Raw genomic sequence first — 21,784 nt, forward strand, 5'->3', positions numbered from 1 at the left:
CTACATATCTAAACATCCTCTTTTTATTATTTTTGTTGAATGTGGAAAATCTAGTCATGTTTTCCCCAGTAAATAGAGTCTGGTAAACCCAGTTGCCACAATCTTCAAAAATGATACAGGGGTCAGAGCTACATTATCCAGTACAATGGTCCTGAAGCACACACGGCTGTTGAGCACTGGAAATGTGTGACTAGTTCACATTTAGATGGGCTATAAGTGTAAAATGCAAACTAGCTTTCAAAGATGGCACCAAAAGCAAGATTGTAAAATATCTCATTAACAATTTTTATATTGATTATGTGTTGAAATGATAATATTTTGGATATATGAAAGGAAATATATTATTGAAATTAATTTCTCCTGCTTCTTTTTCCTTTCTTAAAAAATATGACTACTAGCAAATGTTAAATTACATCCATGGCATGCATCATTTTCTATCAGACAGCACTGGGTTAGGACAGAACGCCAGAGCCACAGTGAGGATTAAAACCCAGTTTCTCTATCTAGTAAACATGTGGCACTGCATAAATGACTTAAAGTCACCAAACTTTGGTTTCCCCTTCTGTAAAGGAGATCACTAATAGTACCCACTTCACTGAGCTGTTGTGACTACAAAATGAGATGATATATTCAGTGTTTAGCATAATGCTTGACATGTAGTTTGTTCTTAGTCAATGTCACTCTTCGGAGCTGCTCTGCAGTGTTGCAGCTGGAAAGGCAGGAGATTGGGCTAAATCAGTGATGACGGAAAAATGTACTCCGGAAATTTGCATAAATCCCTGACACAAAGTTGTCTCCTTTTGATTTGCCATTGTCCTAAATCCAAAGTGCTCACAAAATGAAGTTATTAAGAATGGATGGCTGTGCTAGGTTCTGGTTAAGCACAAGCTCTAGTGAGTTAAGTTTTGGTTAACTAAGGACAAGTATTCATTATAATTCTTCATGTCACTAGAGAATAAATGCAGTTACCATGACACATACTATTCAAGTGGATAATATTTCCCGACAGCTTTTCATGTGTTGGACATTGTGCTAAGTATAAAGGTAGTACAGGAATGTTGAGCGATTTGCTCAGGGTCACCCAGCCAGGAAGTGGCAGAGACAGGGCTCAACTCATGTCTGTTTGACCCCAAAAGTCTATGAATTACTGAGTTAATTCCCTGTGGCCATGAAATCGTAGTTACTTCCTCAGAGCTCCACGTTGTGTTTAGACAGAAGAGAAAGCTTGGTTTACCACAGGAGTTCCAGATTGTTGCACCAACAAAGAGAATTAGAGATTTCATAGCAAAGAAAAGCTCTGCTTTCAGAAGGGGCCATTCCTTGGTTATAAGGAAGCAGAGAACATTCGTCTGTAATAATGCCTCCATTAAAGGCAGCCCTACCCACCTATGGCCCTAAAACATTACCAACCAGAATCGCAGAGGAGGTGGAACGTTTTCTCACTTGAGAATTTTCCAGGACTTTACAAACATGACCCCATTAATCCACTCAATACCCGGATGAGATAGGTAGTTGGAAGTTATTATTATTCTCATTTTCAAGATAGAAAATCTGAAGCCAAGAGAGATTAAGCAATTAGTCCGAGGTCAAATGGTGAGCCACAGACAGACCTGGGAATGAAACAATTATCTTCTGAAATTCCAAACAAATGCACAAACTGATTGGCTAGCCACCACCATGTGCCAATATCCAGTTATATGCCCTTAGCATGAAACAACTGGCCTTAAATGAAATTTCTGCAGCTGCATCTGGGTAGATTTATATGCATTGGTTTAATATCAATGTCCAAACCAACATTAGATTTTTCCAAAGTGCTGGCTGAAAAAAAATAAAGCTCCTTGTTCCTTGCTCCAAATGTGGTATCCATTTTACCTAGCTCTGTTACATTTAACCATACCTACGAACACAGTTTTGGAGGATAAAGGGAGGATTGTTCTACTAAGAAGTCCTGCTTGTGTGTTCTTTTCTTTAGATAATTTGTAGAACATAAAAAGATTTAGGGAGCATCTTGCAATTTCTCTGATGTTGAGACTGAGAAAACATGAACATAAGCTCTCTTTCAATTGTACAAAATCTGGAATCCAATTACTCACCTTTGAGCTCACCGTCACTCTTTAGTCAAATACTCTTTACTTTTTTCAGCTGTATACTTTTGACAGTAGGTGAAGCTGCATGATCTAAAGTCATAGGTTAGGAAAAGAGAAGACCTCCAGGTGAGCCAGGAGAAATCTATGCTTTGAGCTAACAATTCCAAGGGCATATGCACAGAAAATTCGTCTACTGGAGAAAATTCTGCTAATGATCTCTCTCATCCAGTTTTGCAAAAGGCCCTGCCCCTCCAAATATTTGGAGCAAATTTTTGTTCTTTTCTGCCTACTTCAGTCTTTGATGATTTAAAATCAACTACTCTGTTATCTATTTTGACTGGTTTGGGGCAAAGTAAGATTTCAGTGAAACTTTTATTCTCAGAAGGAAAATAAGGCCCTATTTCATTAACTTGGTGGGAGGACATCCACACTTTTACAAATGGCCACATGTCATGCTATGAGCTTGTTCTTTAAGAATTCACAGTGGCCACTTTTGGATTTATTGAATTTCAGTTTCTTTGAGAAGCCAAATCAGACTCTTGGAGAAATTCTTTTCCCGTGACTTCATAATTTCTGGAAGAATAGGAGATTTGGGACTGGTTGCCCTAAGAAATTCCAGTTTTGTCCCATATCACTGCTCAGTCTGCTCAACCTGTTCTCCACCCCTTTGGTCCTGTTCCGATGTGGTCAGCTTCTTCCAGAAACACCAAACCTACTGCAGGAATGATATCTTGCTAACGCACTGACCCTACAAGGGAAAAAAATAAAAATAAAAGCTTATCAATTTTCTTCTTCCTAAAAATCAAACATTTTGAAGGAATCCAAAGGCAAGACAATTCCTTCCCCGCAACCTACTTGCATCTCCTTTTTTGTAAACTGAAAACATTATGCTCAGAAACCAGAGCATAATCAACTAGGGTTTGGGGCCCAAATTTAACACCTTACAAAGGTCTAGCTTGAGTATCTCCAAATGGAGTTATGGTGTATTAATATTTCCAACAGTCCTAGTATGTTGCTTGGGATATTTCCATAGAAGCCACTAAGCTACCTTGTTTGAAAGATGTTGAACAGCATCATGCCATAAAATCAACTAAGAAAGGCAACTACGTTACAAAAGGAGCATTAAAAACCAAAGCCATGGATTTTGGCCACAGGCAAAGGTACTGATTCCCAACCAACCCATGGCTAATCCTAACACCTTAATTCACCTTACAGATGTGTGAATATGCAGCATTTTGGTGAGAAAGAGGAAATGGTCCTATCCAAACCCAAGGCTTCCAGTAGTGCTTATGTCACACCACTAGACCTTCTTCTGTTTTTCTAACCAGACACACATTCCTTATCATACAGGTTGGGCAGGTCTTTCCTGAATTTTTAAAATCTGGTGTTTTATTGTCCAAAACCCTTGCTCTCGACTTGAGTTCATGTGTTTTGTGGAAGTACAAGTGGTAATTACACAAGTCTTTCCTTCCCTGTCATTGGCAACAGTAACCAGGGAAATTTACAGCCCCCAATATCCAGATCTGGAAACTGGTTATTAAACGTGGTCGAGAAAAACCCTGACGTGGCAAACGGATCTGAACAAGGACCAGCTCGGCAGCAGTTCTTGTGAGAGAATCGCCGGGAGGCAGCAAGCAATAGTCAGTCTCATTTCGTTAAATATTTTCATTATTTATGATATTGGTACGGCTGATAATGGCACTAATCACTTCCATTTGCTCAGTATCTAACGTGGCTGGCATTGTGTTGAATGACCATTTGATCCTTGTTAAAAAAAAAAAAAAAATCCTGAACCTTCTGGGACTGTATTATAACTGCAGAATGAGGAAACAAACACAGAGAGACTGAGTGACCAGCCTTGGGTTACTTGTTTGGCATATTTTGGAGTCAGGATTTCAACAGGGGTTATAAATGCAAATACATTCAGAGGTCAGGCAGGGCACACAATGGGGTGAAGTTGGCCAGGTGTAACATTTTAGGGGGACGTGGGGACAACAGAGAAATGGCAAGCATATCTAACCCTTCCCCAAGCTCCCAGACTCCACACTTACCTTTACTGCTCTGTCAAAAAATTTTAAGACACTGTTCTGGCCAAACAAGAAATACCTGAAGCCAAATTTCTTCCACAGGCCTTAGTTTTCTAACTTCTGTGATTTGAAACTGAATTAAAGCTTAATGGCATTAAACGTTTTTTTAGGGTAAACCTTTCAAATGAAATACAACATACAGAAAAGTATACAAATCAGACCATATCTCTTGATGGATTTTTCACAAACTTAATGTGACCATGTAACTAATTCCTAGGTTAAGAATCTCGACTCCTAGCCCTATAGATTAATTTTGTCTTTTTCTGAGCTTTGTATGAACAGAATCACGGAGTATGTCCCCTTTTGTATTATATATCTGCTTTCACCTGGTATTATGTGAGATCTGAACATGTGGTGGCTGGGAGCAGTGATTCCTTCTGAAGAGCTTTTCTTCTCAAATCTATTGCTTGATATGTTCCCCTGAATATCTTATTTGAGCAACTAAGGAGGTCAGAAATACTGATGCCCAGAAACTGCGGGCTTAGAAGAAATACAAGAATCCCATGGGTCGCAGGGTTAGATCCAATGCAGTAAGCTTCATCTAGGCTCCCTTTTCACGTGTGGCTTGATTGCCATTGGGATACACAGCCTGACAGTGTGGCAGTCCATTCTCTTATAATACGGGCCAGTCAGTGATGAAACCACCAGTTCTAGCAGGCCCTGTAAGCTGTGTGCCCGTGCTGGAGACCAAACGCAAATAGGGACATGCTGCCAGGTGGACACAAGTGACATTCAAATCGCAGCCTCTCATGTGTCACCTGTCTGACCTGGGGCCCAACACATCCCCTAAGCAGAGGGGCTCCACCACTTACTATCTGGGGGCCCCCGAGTGAGGCATGCAAGCTCCCTGGGCCCCGTTTTCCTTGTCTGTAGAGTGAGGATAATGATAGTTCCTGCCTCATGGGATTACTGTGAGAATAAATGAGCTCATGTAAGCACAGCATTTAGCACAATGCTGGCACCAAATAAGTGCTCTATAATTTCATGCTGTTTCTGGTCATCTCTGTGGGCCTCCATTTCCTCCACTGTAAAATGTGGCTCATGACAGAACCTACCTCGTGGAACTGTTGTCACGAATAAACAGAAGCAATGCAGAGATGTCCTTAGCACCACGGCCTGGGTCCTAGCAAATGCTTGGTAATGTTCAGCGATTTATTATCTGTGAATAATAAGATAATCATATTATTATGCATCAGAAATTCTAAGAATTAGAATGTCTCTCCAATCTTTTGTAAAAGCAGTTTACAGACACTAGAAGCAGCCAGGATATATTTTTAAGGTCAAAACCTCAAGTGTACTAAAATTAAGTCTATATGCTTTAGTGGAACTAAAGGTACAGGTTAACCTGCAGTTTGAGTCAGCAGTGTGTGGGTTGCTACCTTTCTCACCAAAAAGACTGGTTTGTGGGTAAAGAAGCAGAGGTTGGCCAGGTGCAGTGGCTCATGCCTGTAATTCCAGCCCTTTGGGAGCCAGAGGTGGGAGGATCCCTTGAGGCCAGCAGTTTGAGACCAGCCTGAGAAACATAGCAAGACTGTCTATATAAAAAATTAAAAATTAGCCAGGCATGGTGACACGCACCTGTAGTCCCAGCTACTTGGGAGACTGAGGCAGGAGGATGGCTTGAGCTCAGGAGTTCCAGCCAGGGCAACAGAGCAAGACTCTGTCTCTACAAAGAAAAGAAAAAAGAAAAGAAAAGAAGAAAAGAAAAGGAAAAAGAAAAGAAAAGAAAAGAAATAAAAGCAGCCTAGGTTCCATCTGGCCAGCTGGGTTTACATAACCAGGCCTGAATGCAAGCCACTGCTTAGGAAGTTCTGTGATGTACGAAATTCTTGTGCAACAAAAGTTCTCTTTCTACAAACAGGCACTAGAATAAAAAGTGAAAACAATTTTTCAGGTCCTCCAAAAGTACCTGACTGTGAGGGTATTTCACACCCGGTGACTTTGAAGCCATAAATCACAGAAACTGCATGGTATTTCCTCCATGTTGTCAAGGGTTAGCTGGAGGGAGATTTGTCCCTTCCTCTCCTTCCCAAAAAGCATTCAGGGGCACATATTCCTGTTCCAGAGCTCTTGGATTGCCATGAACTTACCATGTATGTTTGGATCAGTCACTTGACTGGGCCTCAGTTTCCCCAACTGATAAAATGAGGGTGTTGGATTACATGACATCTCACATGTTAATACTTTCTATCTCTGACAAGCACTCATTGATTTTAATCATGGTAAGAATTGGAAATTCATCCCCTGGAATATAATTCAAACCTTTAAGAGAACCAGGAGCTGGTTTTGTAGACTCAGAAAGGATCTCTAGCAAAGAGGCTCTTCCTTGTGAGCCACAGGTAGGCTGCGAAGGCTGGGGAGCCCTCGCGAGGACCATTGTGTGTGCACCCAAGTGGTGGCAGGGCTAACTACTATTTTCACTTGCCCAGCTCTCTTGTCTCTCTCTTCCAGAATAGACTCAATTTTTCCCTATTGGAAGCTGCCCTTCCCATGACCAACGAGGCTGTCACTCACATGACCTCAACCTCTCTACTTCCTTGGAAAAGGTAATTGGATGCACAATCCAAAAAAGAACCAATAAGTGTCCCTTTAGGGGCCAGATGTGGATGCTGGGAGAGAGGGGGTCTCTCCTTTAAAAACCAGAAATACTCAGAGCTTCTGGGATCCACCTTTGCCACCAAGTAGAGAGAGCTCAGCAGAGAGTAGAGCCAACTCAGTGGAAAGTGCAGAGGAAAACAGGGAGAGGAGGAGGAAGGGAAAAGAAAAAAAAAGGGAGAGAGGGAGGAAGAGAGAGAGAGAGAGAGAGAGAGACAAAAGGAAATGGAGAAAGGGGAAGAGAACCACAGAGAAAGAGAGAAAAGTAAAATGGGAAGGGAACAAGGGAGAGAAAGAAGAAGGGAGACACCACCAATGACTTGAATTTCCCAAATTCAATCTCTAGGTCCAGCCATACATAAAGAAAGATTTATGTCTTGGCTTTTCCAGTTAAGTGAGCCAGGAACTTCCCTTTTTTCTTCAAGTCCATAGGGATGCATCCATGACCCCCAAAATATTAGAAACCACCACAACTGGAGCATTTATTGCAGATAGAATGAACTCACGTCAGAAAGAAACAAGGTTTATTTGATGAATATAAATAAGGCGGTCAGCACAAAGTACTTCTCATACACATGATAACAAATTTATGAACTGTACATACCATGTACATTGTTCTTCTACTAGACACGAGGTTACAATGACTGGCTAATACATGCCCACTGGTAGTTTCAAGGGTTCCTTAGTTTTATTTATTTTTTTTCATATCGATGTCCATAATCACATGGTCAATATCACAACCCACATGCCACTCACTTGAAGAAATGTTACAAGAAGCACTATCAAACGAGGGTCTTGGGGAATTAGATACACTGACCCCCGGCAGCATTCAATCGCCACTCTACACAAAAACATCGCAGATAGAGCTTATGTCAACACATTGGAGGTCTCGTCATAAACACTGTTTAAAAAGTAAATTGAAACCCACTTTCAAATGAAAGTTGACACGCTGTTAACGTGCATACTGGATACACAAAAATCATTAAATACAAAATTGAGACTGTACATCAAAATCAAATGGGGTATAAAGTACAAGCCTGCTTTTGCACAAAATAAGACCAACTTCTCCTAAATGTTAGCCTGAACTTTTTTTTCAACTACATTATGATTAGAAGGAAACCTGCTAAAGTTTGCGCAAAGGAAATATCCTCTCAACATCACAGTGTTTGTTGTAAACCCAAAGACTATTTTTAATAGGTGAAAAGGGATATTTTTTTGGTAACCCCTAAACATCAGAGAATATCACATAAAATGGAAAAAGATGCTATGTTAGATAGAATTTAATTTTTAAGGGACCAAACCATGTGCCCCCATAAAGGTAAGCTCAATCATACTTTCAACCAACAAAAGCAGGGCAAAAAATGATCCCCCAAACAATAGCTGTGACAAAATTGGCACATATGTAGAAACAGCTAACTATACATGGTTGGTTATTTTTTCTGTTTCAAGGACCCTATTTTCCCTACTGGATTTCCTACTTCCTACTTCAAGTATTCAGTTCCAGAGTTCAGGTCAGGACCTGGTTTAGGAGGCAGTGAGGACCACCCCTTTGAGGACATCCAAACTGTTCATGGGATGCATTTATGGCCTGTGCTTTCAGCGGGATGTTGTGTCAAAATGTGCTAAATGAGCTTGCAAAGAACTCTGCTCACTTCTCCAACCAAGACCTAGATCCCTTAGATAGTTAAAGGACAAACTTTTAAAACATGAATGTATTTGGATTGTTTATGCAACACGTAAGCTTTACATAGTTCGTTATACTTACTGACGACAAGAACAAAGCCAGAAGCAAGAAACCTGCTTGAATGTACTACTCCTAATGCACCAAGAATGAATGGTGCAACTCAGAGACAGTTTCATCTTCCTCAACAAATAAGGTATCTGTCTTTTAAATATCTCTATGGCTCACGAGAGAGGTACAGAGTTAATTGCACCAACATTTTAAAAAGTAATAATAACTAAATTCAATGCAAGACTTCAGGAATATATGTTTAGAATCCTTTCCACAGCAGCAAAGAAAGACAACTATATTTATTAAGGCCACTCATGCTTAAATTCACTGTTTGTCCTTTAAAAATGCAGGTTTTCATCTCCCACTTGCATACACATGGAAGAGTTTCTTCCATTGACAAGAAAATGAATCAATACGAGAGTTGCACGTGTTTGCCAGACTCAGTTGTGAGTTTTATGAAGTTATAACAACTTTAAATTTTTTTTTAATATTCCGAAGAAGCAGTAGGAGTTTAATTCTCCTTAGTACCATGTCACTGTATGTAAAAGACCTCAAAATTTGGTCTCTTTCCCTGGCATGTGCTTTAAATAATGACTCTGTATCCACATACATGTTGTGTAGAGCTATATACAGATACACAGCTTTTGTGATTGTTCCTCATTCATCAATGTTTTCATGTTTGATGCTGAAAATGCTTTGGAATCCATGTTGCAGACATTTAAAAAAAATGAGAAATGACCCTTCATTTACAGAAGATCTAAGCTTACACTGTTTGCACAGCATTTGGATTTTGAAATGTGAATGAGTCCCAGCTTCTTCATGGAGACCTGCATGTATGGGAATGGTAAGAGTCTGAGGCTCGGTCACATCCGGGCTGTGGGAATGTATGGAACACGTGGAACAAAGATATGCAGGTGCCTCAGGCTTTTGCCACTCCCCAGTACATGACCAGGGTAGATAAAATTATGAATGATTAAGTTAGATGTGCCATGCATTGTCAGAGACACACACCATGTTCTCATAAGGCGATTTCTTGGCAAGTATTAGTGGTTTAAAAAATTGATTTCATTTCCAACCTGGCCCAGAGGTAACTACTGCTTACACCATCAAAATGCGGTTCTTCAAACAGCAGCTTAAAGAAATAGAGGAGGGTAAAGGCTCACAAGTTTTGGTGTTTTGGTTTCTTTGTCAAACGCTCCATGCATCGTGGTACACAAACACTGCCAACACCACTCACTCACAGCAAACTGACACTTTTTGATAATCTAATGCTTTCGGAATGACCACTAAGACTGAACCAGCAGAAGAACTGGAGATGAGGCTAGTTGCCCAACAGAAGCTGAATCCATAGTTAAAATCCCATGGAGTTCGAATTTATCCAATGATACTTAAGTAACATAAATAAAATGTTATCCCATAGTGACATTCAGGAAAGATGATCACATTTTGAATGCCCAAATCCCAACAAAAATGGAAGATCTGTCATTTTTCTCCTCCTCTGCATTCTTCCCTTCCAACATATCTGAATCCATGAGGAATGACAGGAGGTGATGAAGGAAATATCAAGTAGAACAGAATCCTGCTCAGTAATGAAAGTGAAAACTCCCCTTCAGCGCTGATGAGCTGCTCCAGGTGGTGGTGGACAGTGATGTGAGCCGCACTGCAATAGATTATCAGAATATTGCTGCAGAGCTGCATTTTCTCTTTATTCAGCCCTTCTGATAGCTGCAACAAAAAAAAGCACATAATTTAGCAGGTAGAGAAGCTGGCAACACTATCTGAGATCATCCTGGCAGAAGCCCTCCCACTCCTTACCCCTGCACCGGCCTCACGCCACCACTCTCATTGATTGGGATTGGGTGGGAGTCGGGAGGGGACAATGAGGAGATGCACAGAGGAAGGACAAAGTGAACAGAAAGTTAATTATGTCCTGCAAGAGCATATGAGAAGACGCCTTTTTCCAGATATGTCTCGTCTATCTATAAACGTCTCTCGATATATGAAAAGAAATCAAAGGGAAATACGCCAAAATATTCCATGATTTATTTCCATGTAATCAGATTATGTGTCAGTTTTTTCTCTCCATACTTTTCTACCATGACTATAGTTTTAAAATTATTTTTTAATTTGACTTTATTATATTAGGTAGAGAATTAAAGATGATCGAGACAGCAGAAAACTTAGCATTCATTTAAAAACCATCTAAGAGCAACAATTTAAAAGAATACTGGACCCAGCAATTTCAATCCTAGGTATATACCCTAAAAAATGAAAACAGGGACTCAAACAAATACTTGTACACAAATATCCATAGCACCATTATTCACAATTGGCCAAAAGTGCCCGTCAACAGATGACTGGATAAACAAAATGTGGTATATATAGACAATGGAGTACTGTTAAGCCCTAAAAAGAATGAAGTTCTGATGCGTGCCACAACACGGATGAACCTTGAAGCCACCATGGAAAGTGAATAAACCAGACAAAAGAAGACAAAGACTGCATGATTCCACTTATACGAAATATCCAGAACAAATCTATAGATGCAGATAATAGATTAGAGGTTCCCAGGGGCTGAGGGGAAGGTAGAATGGGGAGTTATTTAACAATGGGTCCAAAGTTTCTGCTTGGGGCAATGAAAAGTTTTAGAAATGAATAGTGAGAATGGTTTTACAACCCTAGGAAGGTACTTAATGCCACCAAAACGTATTCTGAAAGGTAAAAATAGTAAATTTTACGTTATGCATATTTTACCACAATAAAAAAATTTTTAAAAGAATATTGGCACCTCCTTAAATAGAGCAGATGGAAGCAAAGTTGGCTTTCATCCTCACATCGAAATGCTTGTGCATATGCTTAATGCTAAACATAGATGCAACAGTCAGCCGTTTGCACATTTCATGCCCCAGCGAACAGGTTTCCAGAAGTGCCCCAAGTTTTCTCACTGTCCCAGTGGGGGGCCCCGTGTGTAGATGCAACTGCAGCCTGGGAAGAAACAGTGCAATGGGTGAGAAGAGGGGACCATCCCACATCACTGCTTCAACTGATGACTTTCTTCCCGGTTGACGCTCACCGTTGTGTGATTCTACCATTATCATCCACATACGGCCTTTGAGTGCCTCAGGGTTTCTAGGCACAACAGTGCAGCTATCTGGGGAGTACAGCAGGGAGGGAAAAGATCAAATACGTACACACACTCAAGCACACGCAAGCCACTTTTTATATATAGCCTGAGGTGTCTGGTTTGGTGGTTGATACACGGCGTTTCTTGAGTCACACCAACGAATGAGAGCCAAAGATCCCAGTGTCTGCACAGGTAGGTAGCTATTTCAAGCCATCGTTAAGTAGTGCAAATGAAATATGTGGCTTGGATGAACTCTGCTAATTCATACTCTGAGGAGTTTGGTGTAACCCTTTTGGTTAAGAAATTTGAATCGGGGCAAAGAAAAAAAAAAATGACTTTTGCAGAGCCAGAAAGTTAGGGAGTTCCTAGAGCAGATCATATTACTCATTCTGGCACATAAAATCTCTGCAAACTTTGTATGAAAATTGTAAGTCAGAGCACGCTTTCTGTTTCATGAGCTGTGCATAGCTCTAATTCTTTTGTGCATTAAGCATTTCTTAATCATCCTTTTAAAGGGCTGACCAATATATTAAAAGGCCACATAATTAAAAAGTAAAGAGAAACCCAAAGCAGTATTAAAATATACAGGTCATTTTTTACAGATGAAGAAAGGAGTGAAAAATAATTACAGCGAATGTCCGATGTCCTTGATGTTTTTCCAAGATAAAGTAGCAAAGAACAATCATTTATTCAGTTGTGAGAAAGATTTCCAGCTGGGTTACAGGTCACAAAGCAGAATACAGTGCCTCACACTTGCAGTGCACAGCTTTTGGGTAAGGTTTATGCTGCAGACAAGAGAACTCTCAAAAAGTGTTGCCACTCCTGCAATCAAACAATCTATTCACCAAGAGGCCTAAATGGGTTTGAGGTGGGGGGGAAAGAAAAAGAAACAACCAAACCTCAAATGACACAGCCAGCAGTTAGAAATGCAAATGATCCCTCCTTGAGGGGCAAACAAGTATATGCTTTAAAAAAAATTAAAAAGGAATCCTGCCTTCCAGCAATGAGGCAATCTAGGCTGCCACCCACTGTGAGATGATCCCTGGCCAGCCCTTCCTCACATGAATGGTCACAGCAGCCCTAACCCTTCTCGCATCCTCACTTGCAGCACCCAACCCTAATCCCCACCGGAGCAGCCGACAGTGCTATTTCAATGGTGCCATCCACTTCTGGTGCATCCCGTTTACTGCTTACAACCCCCATAAACAACCCTGTTTACAGTCCCATTGCCTTCAGGATGCAGGATGAGGGACTCCTGGCCCTGGGGGAGGCCCCCTCCGGCCCCTCGCTCTCCAGCTCTACACTTAACCCGACATTCCGCTCTTTATGTCCCACCTATGCTGAACTTGCCTCTGCAGTCCTACTCTTACAAACACGTCTTTCTGTCTGACATGCAGTACACCAACTCTTGATCTGATCCAGCCCCATGTATTCTTCAATCTCAGCTTAGATGTCACATTTTCCCAGGAAGCCTTTCCTGACCCTCCCAGGCATGATACAGAGTGGGAAGTCTCTCACACACTGCAGGGTCCCTTCTGGTGAATTGTCTAGACCCGTACTGTCCAATGTGGTAACCACTGGCCATACGTGGCCACTGAGCACTCGAAATGTTGCCAGTCCAAATTGAGATGTGCTATATGCGTAAAATGCACACAAGATTTTGGAGATTTAATGTGAAGAATGTCAACTATCTCAGTTAACAATTTTTTATACTGACTATGTTAAAATGATATTTTGGATATATTGGATCAAATAAAATATATTGCCATTAATTTCACCTATTTCTTATTACTTTTAAAAATGTGGCTAGTAGTAAAATAAACTAAAAGTTCTAGCTGTAGCTTACATTATATTTATACTGGACAGCCATGGTCTAGACTATAAACTCTGTGAGGATGGGGAGGCCAGCCTTGCTCACTTAGCATTCCCTGTGCTTTGTACAGGGCCTGAAACAGGCTGATTCACTCATTCACTCCACAGATATTAGACTAGAGAGAATCTGAAAAATACCCACCCCAATACTTCCTACCCTAATCCCTGGTGCTAGGACCGGGAATGTATCAAACCATGATTATGTTACCTTACAGATGTAATTAAGGTTACTAATCCGTTGACTTTAAATTAGCCTGAAGGGGGATTATCTGAATAGATCTAATTTAATGACAGGAGCCCTTTAATAGCAGAGACTTTTCTCCTGCTATATAGCAGGAGAAAGTTGAAATAGGTTAGGGATTTACTGTGCTGAGCCGGAGGGAGCCACAGGGCAAGGACCTGAGAGCGTCCTTTAGGATGTGAGAGTGGCCCCCAGCTGACAGCCAGCAAGGAAACAGGGACTCAGTCCTACAGCCACAGGGACCTGACTTCTACAAAGAACCTGAATGGATGCTTGCCCAGAGCCTGCAGATTAAAGTCCAGCAAAGTCTACTTTGACTTTGGCTTTATGAGATCCTAAGCAGGGAGCCCAGTTGAGCCCATCTGGACTTCCAACCTATCCACAAAACTAGGAGATAATAAATTTGAGGTGATTTGTTATGCAAAATCCCCTCTCTGTGTCAGGTGCCAGGGATAAAATAGTGAGAAAAACAGACAAGATCTATGCCTTCATGAAGCCTGTATTCTCAAGAGGAAGACAGACAACAAATAGATACACAAATCAATAAATGAATGTGAATTTTAAAGTCTGTGCCATGAAGCAAATGAACAGGGAGCTGTGATAGGGATGCTTAAGATCTATTAAGTGACTGATGACAATTACGATATAGATCTCTATTTTTTTTTTAATAGGGAAACATTCGCAGCTTTTCAGTGAAAAAAGCAGATTACCATTTTATATGTCTAGTTCAATCTCATTTGTGCATCAACCCACACATTGCACACATAAACATTTGCAAGTGCATATACCAGGATATAATTAATATTTATCTCTGGCTGGTGTTTAAGTTTCTCTTTTAGAATTTTTTTTTTGTACTTTTTTGATTTTTTAAACCAAAGAATGTATAACTAGTATCATACTAAAATATGAAGCTATTTCCTTTGTGGGGAAAAAAAAAATCAGTGTTGGGTGGGATGTCTGCTTTCGACTTGGCTCAGGGCTGCGGGGTGTGCGAGGGGGCGGGTGGGCAACTGAGCATAGCAGTTAAGAGTCTGCCCCGGGACAAGCGCCCCAGGGAGAGCAGGCTATAAACGTGTGGTGTCTCGCAAATATTCCTTCAGACTGTTTTTCTTTGGAATAAAGACACCTGCCCGATTATGGCTTTCTTCTCCTGCCCTTTCAGTAGTGATTTGCAGAAACAGGCTGGGAGAAAGGGGTCTTTGGTAAACACGGAGGGGTTAAAGGGGAAACTGTTTAATAACAGTAGTAAAACGCAGGCTATTTTTGACATCTGGGTTAATGTCCATTGCGCTCCATGTGCTTTCCAAATGTGTGCAGTGTGCCCCCAGGTACAAAAACAGACACCCATTCACAGCGGCTTTGGATGCCCCTAACACATTGCACATGGTGCCCACATAAAAGGCGAGCCCCTGATAGACTAATTAACCAGGGTCTGAGGAGAAGAGCCGCTCTTCTGGGGGCAGCTCACATCCTGCAGAACTGCTCCACTGCGAGGCTCTGCTCACGGGAAAACCCAATAGAGTCGTTTCTGCTTAAAAAAAAAAAATCTATAACTACATCTGTGTTATTACTTAACATCTTTTAAAACGGGGTGGAATGGGTTTCCCGTTTTCCTCATGAAGATTTATTTATTATTGTTGTGATCAAAGTGGCAACAAATTATGTTAAATCATTTAATTTTCTTGATAGGAGCAACCACCTTGAAACCATAATTCAAAAATATGAGTGGAGAGCAACATTTTACCTTGAGAGTGGACTCCTACAGCTCCACAGGGCAATAAAATGTAACACTTCAGAGCCCAAAGGGCTGGGGGTGGGGGGACTGGGGTGGGCCCAGCCAGCCCTGTGCTCAGAATTGCAAACGGCCTTAGGATGACAGAGCTTGCTGGGGCCGGGTGTAACTCGCCCACAGTGTTTTAAATGAAGGGATTCAGATGCGTATGTGATGTGGTCATCAAAATGGCAGCATATAAGTCCATGTCTCCTTAGGATTTATTTTTGTCATTATTATTGTGGTCAGAATTATTATATTAACAGCTAACATTTGGTGCATGCGACCTGCCACCGCCCTCTGTGCTTTTGCATGGATGATTTCAAACAAGCTTGACGGCACCCTGATACTGAGCCGGTAGGTTTACAGCCCCTTATGCAGATGAGGAAACGGAAGCCTAGCAGAACTGAACCCTTTTGGTCAAATTCCCCACCTTCCTGCAGAGCCCCTTCCCTGACAATGAGGCTAGGATTTCCTAAACCTCAGTCTTTTGTGTCCTAACTTTCCCATTTTTGTAATCTCTTCACAATATCTGTAACATTTAATTCATATTTTTCTTTTAAAAACATTCTCTAAAATCTTATGTAAATTCCGTTTTTAAAGAAAGATTTATTTTAATACTACAAGGGAGCTAATATTTGTCTAATATACATTATAATAAATGCATAGCTACTAAAATAAAACTGCTCATCCATGAAACACCTAAAACTATCTCATGGACATGCTCACTCTGCTTCCCACTAGCCTTGCCTGGGAGACCACTCCCCATGTCCGACACTGGCCCGGTGGGCAGCACTTGGCATGTGCCGTTGATCTTGCCCATACGCACATACTCTAGCCCAACAGTCCCCAACCTTTTTGGTACCAGGGACCAGTTTCATGGAAGACAATTTTTCCATGTGGCGGAGGACAGGGGGCAGGGAGCTCAGGAGGTGATGGGAGAGATGCGGAGCAGCGGCTACAAACACAGATGAAGCACTTGCCCGCTGCTGCTCCTGCTCACCTCTTGCTGTGTGCCCCCACCCCTTCCTAAGTTTCATAGAAGACAATGTTTCCACCCACGGTGGAGGGGAGGCAGAGCTCAGGCAGTGATACTGCCTGGTTCGAGGCCCGGGCTTGGGGACCACAGCTCTAGCCAATGGCCAGCCACAGCACCACCCTAGTCTACATTTTAGGCCTTTTTTCAAGGGCACAAGACCACGAAAGTAAAAATCAGAAATCTGCCGCGCAACATAAACGTTAGGTACTCCATGTAATTTTTAAAACATTGCTTGAATACAAATGTGTTTGGTTGTAATTTTTTCTTAAAAGAATACCTTCTTTAACCTGAGAGACTACCCATAGCCAAAGGCCTTTGTCACCCTACTGCAAGATTTCTCTGTCTCAGCACTACAGACATGTGCAGCTGGACAATTCTGAGCCCAGGAGACTGTCCTGTGCATTGTAGGATGTTTAGCAGCATCCCTGGCCGCTCCGCATTAGATGCCAGTAGCACTGCCCTTCTCCCGGTAATGACAATCAAAAAACATTTCTGGACATTGCAAATATCCCTGGGGGGCCAAAATTGCCCCTAGTTGGGAACCATTGGCCTAATTGGCTGCTTTTGTATATACTTGGTTGACTGTGCTGTATTAAAGAGTGATATGTTGGTACATATGAAACGGTATATGCATATATGCATCTACCAACCTATATAAGATATGAACAATTTTGCAGAAATAGAGATCAATTTCTAAGCTGCTTTCATATTGTTTCAGACATAGCCGCATAGATTTAAAAGTCCTCTGGAAATAGGTACAACCTAAGTCATAAAAATAATGAAAATGTACAACTTATCTGACATAAAATAGAAACGCTACAATCCTAAGATAGCAAGACACCTAAGACACTTGCTGAGCTATGTGAAAAGGTAAAATCTAGTTTAAATTTATAGCATTCCTTCAGTGTCCCTCTAGGAGTTTGGCATTTTGCCAGGGTTCCTTGTTAAAAATTTGTTAAACGTGTTTGGCATTAATGCAAACACAAAGTGGTCATTTGTTACAAATTCTATTGGAATGCATTCATTTAAGGCAATGAAGTAGTTACTAGAAAAGAAAAAAAAAGTTCATTAAGTACATTTTAAAAATACAATGATGTATGCAGTGTGTAACTGTGGCGCCCTGGTGGCTATATAAATCGCTGACAGAATAACCACACATTGTGTTTAGTTTGAAATTGGAATCTTTTAAACATAACTGATAGAACAAAAACTGGTTTTGTTTGTTGTCAAAACTGATGTTAGTCTTTCTTTTCTGAACTAGTTAAAATAACCCAAAGTTTGGCATACAATTTCTAATATCTCCAATCGGGGAAACATACAGGTTAAAATAATGCTTTGGGCATCTTCGGGGGTGCTGCTAATGACATCGGAGATGAGGGCTGATTCAACACCCACGAAACCCGCACTCTGGAGAGAGGGGGGAAGCCTAAGTCATCCCAGAGAACCCCGCTTGGGTAGGGCCAGTACCTCTGTGCGCTCCTGGCTGCCTGAGGTTATTAGGTTCCCTGCACAGGGGAAACCATCTCTTTCATCACAGAGACAATGGAATCCTGTGAGCAAATAGCCTAAGCCTTGTGTTTTGGAACTCCCACTCCCCTGTCCTATCCTAAACTGTTCACACAAAGGAATTGTTGCTGAGTAATAGCGACTCCTTAGCTTGCTGAAGAAACAGGTCTGAAGCTCAGCTTCAGGAGAAAGGGGCTATTTGACATTACATGACGTTCGGCTCTGCAGCACAGCTGGCTGTGGGTGTTCAAGCGGAATATGCCCTCTCAGGGCCCACTGATGCTTGCTGAAAGTCAGTCTTAAAGGTGAATAGAAAATTCACACTTTCTCAGGAACCTTCAGAAAGCACTTACTACTTTCTTTCTCCTCTTTCTCTCACTCTGACATAGCGCCATGGAAGTGTACAGATAACAGAATCCCAGTAGTTCTGAGGCATTGGAACAAACTCCCAGATCTCTTTAGTCCGGACTCGCCGGCCATCTGAGTTTGATATTATCTAGGCTGCCCTTGGAGGGCATGGATCCAGGACCTCTTGGTCTCAAGCTCTTGAAACATTCTCCCAGGTAAGAGTAAATTTAGACAAAACCTAGCACCCTGCACATGGCCTGGAGAAGTCTACCCTTCCCTTTATAAATGCCAAACAGGATCAAGAAAGCAAGAAGTCTAAGAACAGGGAGTAAGTAAACACTTATCTCCAGAAGCAATAAGAACATAACCGTGTAAAAGGTAAGAAACACACCCTGAGGATTGTGGAGCACATCTTGGTTTTGCGTGGCCCGATGTTTAAAACAATTCGGGAGCCCACTTTAAGAAAAAGAATACACAAATAATTGACTGCTTTAAACTTGATAAACACATATGGTCTTGTGAACACATCAGTAGGACCCTCCTAGGGCTTTGGAAAAGGTCTGTGTACTTGAGGTGCTCCAAAAGGTAAGCCCCATTATCTTCAAGATAAATCCCTTTTGCCTACAATTAAAGTTTATTTTCGAGATAGCATTTTAAAAAAAAAATCCCTTATTGAAAAGAATTCAGTTTTAGAATGAGCCGGCCATAGCAGACACAAGCCACAGGGAGGCCCCTCCCTAAACTGGGTGCCACGTACGCTGCGATGTTTAGGAAAGAGATGCTCCCTCCCAGAAAAACGGGGCCGAAGAGGCATTTTGGAGAATTTGAAACATGAAGGAACAATTTGATATCTCAAGTTTACCGACCAGAAGTGGCTCGGATGACAAGTGTTTACAACAGGATCTTCATAGAGCCAATAATGGCAATTAGTCTCCAGGATTTGAAGGCTCCCTTCCCGCCTCACCGAGGTGGAATGCCATTTACTCTTGGGCTGGTGACTAATTAGGGGTCTCGTTTGAAGATCAAGGTTTTGAGATCCCAGCTTCTTAATAACATGGTTTGCCTGTCCGCCACCTGGGTCCAGGCGAGACCTCCCTTCCCCCTCCCCAAACAGCAAGCACTGCCTTAGGCCAGAGCAAGTGTGGGCAGGAAACCACAGACCTAGCCTTTTGAGCAATTTAACCTCTTCACCGCCAAGGTCCTGTTACCGGTGCTTCATTCAGCTGTGTAGAAATGGGAGATACTTGACTTTGTTCTTCAGGCAGGGCTGAAGGCTTGGCTGTGAGACAAAGAAACTACCTTGGAGTACAGATGATATGCAGCCTGCTTTCTTGAAGGCGAAGAGAGGCAGGAAGACTCCACTCTTCCAGATGAGTGGTGAATCAAGAGACTCTCTGCATTTGCTTCAGGTTGGGCCATTTCTAGAACTCTTAACTGAAGTGACTAGCTAAAGAAGGAAGAGCCTTAATATAACCGCTCTGCAGACCTTTTGCCAGGGCCCGGTGTGGCCTTGCTATTTGAGGCTGGGCTGGCCTCGACACTCCTTAAGACATGGTCGGGGAGAGGCCAAAACAGCAGGAAAAGTAAGCTGTGAAGAATTAAGCTTGTAACAACTTGGGCAAAGCACAGTGACTGAGGTTGGTCCTTGGCTGTTGACACACTCTGGCCTGGGTCGGTTGTGGTCACTAAACCCATTAGCGTTCTGATGTGGCAACAGCTAATGCAGCAAGTTCAATGTGTTTTTGTTTAATTTCTCGATGCTGGGTGCAGGCCTGCAACGATGGCCGACTGAAGACAGGCAACCCCACTGCCATAAACACAGTCATCATTGTCAGTGATCTGAAATTCATTTTTTAAACTATTTATTTTTGGCAGACAGGGGCTGAATGGAGTTTTGCATTTGATTAACTGTACTTTAATTTCAACTTGCTGCAAACTTCTTTGTGTTTTCTAAGCAACCACCAAATCAGAGTTTCCTGCAACAAAAGGAAATAGCCTCCTCTGGGGGAGGGGAGCCTTTTTGGTGGGGGGGGCGGGAAGGGAAAAGGGAAGTGTATAAACACAAGCCAGCAACCAGCTGGGCGAAGTCAGGCCTTTTAAAGATATTCTAGGTCTCTGAGCCCTAATCCTCACCCACCTGCAAATAAAGGAACAGGAAAAATGCTACGTTTTGTTCTGCAGAGTTAAAAGTGAAATGGGTTCTTAAATGAGATACAAAGGCAAATTCAGTCTGGATTTCATATTGCCTTCAAGCTATGTTTATGAAAAGTACAAGAATCCTTCCTTCCTTTCTCCCTCCCCGCTCTCCCTCCCTCCATCTGTTCTTTTTCCATCCCACAATTTTTTAAGCATTTACCAGGAACCACGCTAAGTGCTCAGGACGTGTGGCTGCACAAGACAGCCACCAACTCTGACTTCATGGAATGCACATCTAGTGAGCATGCCAGACATTATATTTAACAAATAATTAAACCTAATGTGTGATTGATCAATTAAAATCATGCTAAGTACCAAAGATGAGAATGATCTGCCAACAGTGACGAAGCACGGACACTTTTGTTTTATAGCATTCAGTCCTTACAGGTTGTTATTATTAACCTAGAATATGGCTGGAGAAACAGGTGCAGGGCAGCTACACACCCACAGCAAGAGGTGGTGGGGCAGTGGTGTGACCCTGGTACACTGGGACATGGAATCCCCAGCCTACAGGAGCACCTTAGGACCCTGACTCGATCTGACAGGAAGGATGTAAAATCCGTGGTGTACATACACATACTGCAAGAGAATGGCTTATTTTTTGCACTGTGCTTGTTGAAAAGGAATTCTGAATTTCTATGCATTCCTAGGGTTTTGCCCAGACTCTGCACTTTCAAATGGATTTTTAGTCAGTGATTTTTGTTTCCCAACACAAGCTCACCTAGAGCCTCCTTCAAAGGCCTCTACTTTAGAAGATCAAGGCATGTGCTCCTCCTTCCCCTTCAAAAGTTTGCATTATGGCCTTCCAGCTTCATGGTATTTGGGATGATTAATCACTTTTAAATATGAAAAAAATTAACATGTCTAAAGCATTCTTCCCCACTATCAAATGCTTTGCCGTAACAAAGATCCAGAATGTCTCCCTTTCCCAGCAATTCCAAAGCAATACATTTTCTGTTGGAAATTCAACTGCAGAAATCCCATCCAGAAGCCCCAAGCAATATATCTTAACATCTTAATTTCATTTAGGAGGAATGCAATGATTGATCATTTATCATTCTGAAATTGAGTGAATTATCTGGAGGATTCCAATCTATTGCTTCTATGAAACTGATGGGATATTCACATGTCTTCTGGCTGCATGAGGGCTTTGGGGTCCAAGCTGTCTTGGAAAGAGTGGGATGCT

At 41.8% G+C, this 21,784-nt stretch overlaps 1 protein-coding gene across 2 annotated transcripts in view; it reads right to left on the bottom strand.

The window, feature by feature from the left end:
* Positions 1 to 7,276: 7,276 nt before the first annotated feature.
* Positions 7,277 to 21,784, bottom strand: part of ERC2 (ELKS/RAB6-interacting/CAST family member 2) — an 887,395-nt gene continuing 872,887 nt past the window's right edge. For both annotated transcript variants that reach the window (XR_011233902.1, XM_069473718.1), the window contains one exon: positions 7,277 to 10,226. The gene's annotated coding sequence lies outside the window, so the exon portion shown is untranslated. The remainder of the gene's footprint in view (positions 10,227 to 21,784) is intronic.

This window comes from Eulemur rufifrons, chromosome 7, assembly GCF_041146395.1.
Source record: "Eulemur rufifrons isolate Redbay chromosome 7, OSU_ERuf_1, whole genome shotgun sequence".
NCBI classification, from domain to species: domain Eukaryota; kingdom Metazoa; phylum Chordata; class Mammalia; order Primates; family Lemuridae; genus Eulemur; species Eulemur rufifrons.